Genomic DNA, 4834 nt, shown 5'->3' with positions numbered 1-4834 from the left:
CACGCCTCCTTTGTGCAATTTTAGACGATGATTTCACCGGTATACTCCATACGTAACTACCAGAATTAACCTTTTTCCCATAATATAATACCTAAATATCTATTGTTAGACCCTGTTTATGCCACTTAATATTATTTATCTAACGACAGCTTGTACTTACATGGTTAAGTATTATGTAACGATCTCAAAAATGCCTAAAAGACACGTGCGTGAATGAAATCCCACGTGACATACTATAGAGTCCTATTAGAGCCAAAAAATGCAGATTAAATTCTATAGGCTAACGTTAATTTAAAAAGGCAGTAAAAAAATACTACAGTCAATGTAAAAAAAACAAACAAAAAAAAAGCATTGTATAAAAACAAAATATAAGAATAGCTCAATAAGCAACATAGAGTTAGGGTAAATCCAAAATAATCCTTAGAAATTTGTTCAAAATTCAACTAGGTTATGTGATCATTGCTTCTTACATGAAAAGAGTGTTAGGACAATCCGCATGTTCCTTAAAATAAATTACAATATGGAGTAAACTCCTAAACTCCCAACTGAGCTAGAACTATGCAGACAAAAAAATAGTGAAAGTATGTAACATTTTATAGATATCTAGATGTGTCAACATTAAAAATAAATGGAACAAACAAAAAACTAACAAACTAAAAGGAAACAAAAGTAATCTCTATTTAATTAGTTGTCATCAGTGTATGGGAAGGGTTGAGTACACGGTAATAGGTCTTTACGTTTTAAGTGCCTTTTACTGAAGGTACTTTTTATGACATATTATAGCACCATCTTTAAATGGTACAAATTGCATAGTTTTATGTACACTGTTGCTTTGTGTTTTAGGGACTGCAGACGGAAATTAGTTCAAAGACATAAGGTCTGATGGGAGAAAAAAAAGCATCTCTTCATGTAGATATTATCAGTCCTCTTTAAACAAACTAAACCAAATCTTTACAGCATGTTTTCATGGAGTCATTGCATAGGATCCAGAAAGAGAACTCAAATAAGCACTTAATAAATAAAAAATTAACTACACAACTGAAAATATTTTTAGAATATAATTGAAATAAAAGATGAAGATTTTTTTCTGTCCACCTTCGTAGATGGTCTGCCAACTACCATAAAACACTATAAGAAGAAATATGTATTCACTTTCCATGAAAGCATACACTATAGTGTGTAGTGTACACTATGGGTTATAGTGGCTTTAACCAGGGGTGATTCTAGGATCTAACCTTTAGGGGTGCTTAGCCCCCAGCAGATCTAAGACCCATGAGAAGATATTCATTGGTGCTGTTTTCTAAATCTGTTTATTTACAGTACAGACCAAAAGTTTGGACACACCTTCTCATTGAATTCAGTTAGAAAGTGTGTCCAAACTTTTGGTCTGTACTGTAAATACATTCACAAACAAAATTAAGAGACATGTCAGTCATTCATAGAATAAAACAATTTTCATTTTACTCAAACATATACCTATAAAGAGTAAAATCAGAGAAACTTAATTTTTTTTCCAGAGGTGTATAAACTCAGTTTGAAACAGAATATCAGGACTACATCATACCTGCCAACATCTGCTAACATTAATGAGAGACAAGCAGCTGTGGAGTGACACAGCGTGGTCTGATCCCCTGGAAATTAAAATAAAATCTACTCAAAACGATGCATTTCTAGTTATTTGAAGAACATTTCACTAAAACCAGTTTATTATCAAGGTAGACGTTCAGGTAAATGACTCGTGAAAATGAGTCTTTAATCTGAATTTTATTTGAAAATCATACTTAGAAATTGTATTACCTTTATTTTTATCTGAACGTTATGCGGCTGTTAGCCTTTTTTTAAAATAATGTTTGTCTATCTATGGAAAAGTGGACTTTATGAGTCAGGGTTTTACTATTTCAGTTCACAGTTCATGAGTACCAAAGAATTTTACTCCAGTAAAAAGTAAACATTGAAGAAATGACTCAAGTAAGAGTAAAATAGTAATTGGTTAAATTATTAACCAATTAATATTGGTTAAGTGTCAGTAAGTGTACTCAATGTGGCAATGTGGTAACTGATCAACAGCGGAAATTTTTTCAGTCACATTTCAGAGATTTCAGCTCTTCTGTGCCACCTGGTGGTTCAACTAGTCACTGCAAGTTAACGTTTCTTACATTAGCAAGGCAGGACTCCCTTTATACTCTGTGGTATCAAGTTTAGTTTCCAGCAGATACAAGAAGCTGGAGGAAAGAGTCAGTTGACTAGTTAATCAAGCTGATTTGAGAGGAAAATACCAAAAGTACCTTTGGGAAAGGGATAAAATAGTATTAACTAAAACATGATAATCAAAAACTCGTTGGCTGGACATATTTTAATTTTATTGTCTTAAACTTTCAAAATGTCTTCTTTGTTTTGAATGGTTGGTATCTTGAGCCTTTTTTTGTGCTCTACTCAGAGGAACTACCCATTGCATCCTGGGAAGTATAGTAGAAATGCATATATAACAGTTGATCAAAACATCACAACAGTTGAGTAAAATATATCTGCCACATAGAAATCTGTCCTGACATGAAAGCACAGTGTAAACATGCCCAGAATATTAAATTTATTCTGGCTACAAACATTTTTCTCAGATGTTTCATTCAAACATGACAGGAGGCTGTTCAATACTTGAAAAGGCTGGCTATAAGGGGAAGAGCTGCGTTACACCAACACATCACTTGAGCTAAAATATTCCCAACTAGGTGTGCGGCTGCAGCTGCAGGGCGAAAACGTTCAAGTTTCTAGTTCTCTCAACTCACAGCCTGACAGACAGACGACACCCAGAGTCAAAACGACCAGAACTATTATTCTTTTAAAGTAAAATGAACTTAAGTCTCTCTAACTATGTTTTATTTTTAAAATTTTGAGGCGTGTAACATCTGCTTTTAATTTAAGACAACAAAAAAAACCTTCATATCTGGATTTAAACACAGATGTTTCAGTTTATTTCATAAAACCAGAAAGCAGGATACATTTTCTTTACATTTCATAAAAGCTGCTGGAATACAAAATACCTGAATAATCCCAGTTACAACGGGTTTAATGTAATGTAAAATATACTGGAACGATTTAATATTTCCTAATTTCTTTTCATCTTTGGTCGGAATGCGATCAGCCTGTAGGACAAATTAAAATAAAGGTTAGTTTTCCATTTCTCATATTTTTGTTGTTTTCATGACAGGCTGAACAGAACTAGTTTTTCTTGATTTATCTGATCCCATCATGAGGCGTTGACTTGAGCCAACCCAAAGCCAGGCACACACACAAAAAAAATCAGTAGCAAAAAAGGACCATAACAGAAGCAAGACCAGACACAAAACAAAACCATGACCAAAAGTAAAACAAGACCAGAGCAAAAGCAAGAAAGACCAGAAGCAAATGAAGACCAAAACCAAGACCAGAAAAAAACAGGAAGGGACGCAAAAAACAAGAGAAGACAACAAACAAGACCGGAATCTAAAGAAGACCAGAGCAGAAATGAGACAAACCCAGAGCGGAAGCAAGAAAAAATTAACAAAAAGATAATCAAGACAAGACTTGAAGAAAAACAGGAACAGGACCAGGTTGGAAGCAAAACCAGACAAAACTGTAAATAAGATCAAACCTCCTACCTTTATGTAGCCTACTGTATTTTTCAAGAATGGAATAAATCCAAGATTTGTCCTTGATGCTGTAAATAAGATCAGACCTAACTTTATGTAGCCTTCCATTCATTTTGTGCATGGAATGAATCCAAGATCTGTTCTTGTTGCTGTGAAAAAAAGATCAGGCCACCTTTCTTTATGTAGTCTACTGTGTTATTCTAAAGCTGCACAAATTATGTAAATTGGTTAAAAGTAACCTTAAGCAATGCCTCATATTGGGGATTCTTGTGACAGTGGACATGAGAACTTTCCTTTAACAGGAAGACTTTTGAAAAAGAATCTCCCTTTAAGAGGAAGATGTTCCAAAAAAAGAACTTCCCTTTAAGAGGAAGACTTTCCAAATCAATCAATCAATCAAATTTTATTTGTATAGCACATTTCAGCAGCAAGGCATTTCAAAGTGCTTTACATTATTACAAACACAGAAACACAATGCAAGATAGAAACAATTAAAACACAGCATTAAGTCAGGTTCCATCAATAAATTTGTTATTGATTACATTTCAAATACAATTCTAAACAGGTGGGTTTTTAGTTGAGATTTAAAAGAAGTCAGTGTTTCAGCTGTTTTACAGTTTTCTGGGAGTATGTTCCAGATTTGTGGTGCATTGAAGCTGAATGCTGCTTCTCCTCGTTTGGTTCTGGGGATGCAGAGCAGAGCGAAGGGTCTGGAAGGTTGATATAACAACAGATCTTTAATGTATTTTGATGCTAACCCGTTCAGTGATTTGTAAATCCACCTGCGTTTCCTGACGCATGGCAGAGCGAGAAGCTGAGAGACATATTATTGGCGTGTCTATTGGACAGTTATCGGTTCAATAAGAGACGCACATTTAATGGCCAAATATGGGACGACTCCGTATTTTACTGGATGGGTGGCAATCCTATTCAGCGGTGCTGAGATACAGTTTTAGGGTGCATTAATTTAGCATTAATTTAGCTAGAATCGCCACTGGCTTTAACCATTGTATATTTTTATATAGTCACAGTTTTTTGTTTTTTTTTTACTTTTGTCTTTTTTATTTAACCTAAAGCCAACATATTTACTTACATATTCTCTTTTGTATTTACATATTTTTCTTTCTGGTTTGTTTTCATGGCACTGTTGTAGTTCCATACAGGTTATCTTCGCCACGTTACGGGTCACGCAGGCGCAGTACACAGAA

Source organism: Xiphophorus maculatus, chromosome 10 (assembly GCF_002775205.1).
Source record: "Xiphophorus maculatus strain JP 163 A chromosome 10, X_maculatus-5.0-male, whole genome shotgun sequence".
Classification (NCBI taxonomy): domain Eukaryota; kingdom Metazoa; phylum Chordata; class Actinopteri; order Cyprinodontiformes; family Poeciliidae; genus Xiphophorus; species Xiphophorus maculatus.
The sequence above is the reverse complement of the archived record's forward strand: the minus strand, read 5'-3'. Positions refer to the sequence as shown.